Source organism: Penaeus monodon, chromosome 30 (assembly GCF_015228065.2).
Source record: "Penaeus monodon isolate SGIC_2016 chromosome 30, NSTDA_Pmon_1, whole genome shotgun sequence".
Lineage (NCBI taxonomy): Eukaryota > Metazoa > Arthropoda > Malacostraca > Decapoda > Penaeidae > Penaeus > Penaeus monodon.
Genome location: NC_051415.1, coordinates 12,663,631 through 12,665,208, shown reverse-complemented (window position 1 = coordinate 12,665,208; position 1,578 = coordinate 12,663,631).

The following is a 1,578-nucleotide window of genomic DNA, read 5'->3' as shown; positions in this document are numbered from 1 at the left end:
TCGTACAAGATTCTAATTGATTAAGAAACGAATTTGTATCAAGCGCCTTTTACGATATTGTCTCTCTTGCTATTACTCTTACTCTCCCAAAAGGACCAGAATAAAAATTCCTGTAAATTTTTGAGCCCACGTAAGTATGACGTCACAAACCTTTTGCGGCTTTCCAATTTCCACAGTATGGTTACACCATGTGCGAATTGCCATGTGCGCATTCTCTCTTCGTATCATTTGCTCCGGTACAGGATTCGAAACTAGAGGTTCACAAATTAACAAGACTAGATGTGTTTGTACATCATGGTTCTGACAGCAGAATTATGATTTTTTTTCAGCTATTTGTAATATGCCATGCATCGGAACGTAATTATGACAGTACTACTATATAACAAACTAATGTGTATTGGGTTCCGAAGTCCGGAGATAAGTACATTCATTACCAATTCAGAGATATAACAGAAATAATGATAATGATATGGATTATATGCGTACACAGACACGTGTGCTTATCAAAGCAGAGAGACATCTACGATTCAGCGACGTTTTAAAGAAATTAGCCCATCACACCATATAAAATTTCTACTGCTTTCTATATAATCTGCACGCAATTCTCTTCATGCACTGCGAACTTCCTATCACACGGGACCGCGCTCTCGTGTACACAGCGCCTATGGCCGGTATTGGAGTTGCTCTCACAGTGATTCTCGCTTCGGCCCAGAAAAGAAAAAGGTAGGAAAAAGCAAGCAAGGAAAAGGGAAGGAGAAAGGAAGGAAAGGGGAAGGAGAAAGGAAAGAAAAGGGAAGGAGAAAGGAAAGAAAAGGGAAGGAGAAAGGAAAGAAAAGGGAAGGAGAAAGGAAGGAAAGGGGAAGGAGAAAGGAAGGAAAAGGGAAGGAGAAAGGAAAGAAAAGGGAAGGAGAAAGGAAGGAAAGGGGAAGGAGAAAGGAAAAAAAAGGGAAGGAGAAAGGAAGGAAAAGGGAAGGAAAAAGGAAGGAAAGGGGAAGTAAAAAGGAAAGAGAAAGGAAAGAAAAGGGAAGGAGAAAGTAAGGAAAAATGAAGTAGGAAGGAAGAGGAAAGGAAAAAGGAGGTAAAAGGGAAGGAGAAAGGAACGAAAAAGGAAGGAGAAAGGAAAGAAAAATGAAAGAAAGGAAAGAAAGGGAGAGAAAAGGGAAGGAGAGAGGGAGCCAAACTTGAGAAAGTGGCTTCGAGCTTCGAGCGGAGGAATTTTGAAGAATGTTTAAAATGAAATAAATGTAAATAGGTGAAAACGCAATAATTGAGGATAGTTAGTTCCTTATCAAAACCTATTAAAAACACTTCACCACTTATAACACAGTGACAATACGAAAACTTTTTTTTTTATGTTCGAATCAAATATCTTTTTTTTATTAATATTAAATGGAGACATTAAATGACTTAACTCCACTCTCCTTCTAGTTATAAAATGCAGATGATCTTCGATTGTAGAAGCAGTGTGCCTATGTGAAAGCACCTGAAGTCAGGGGTGTCAAGCAGGCGTGAATGCGGCCTTCGGCTGTTCCATCCAGTGTGCTTTCTTTTATGACTCTCAGTGATATTTCTGGTATG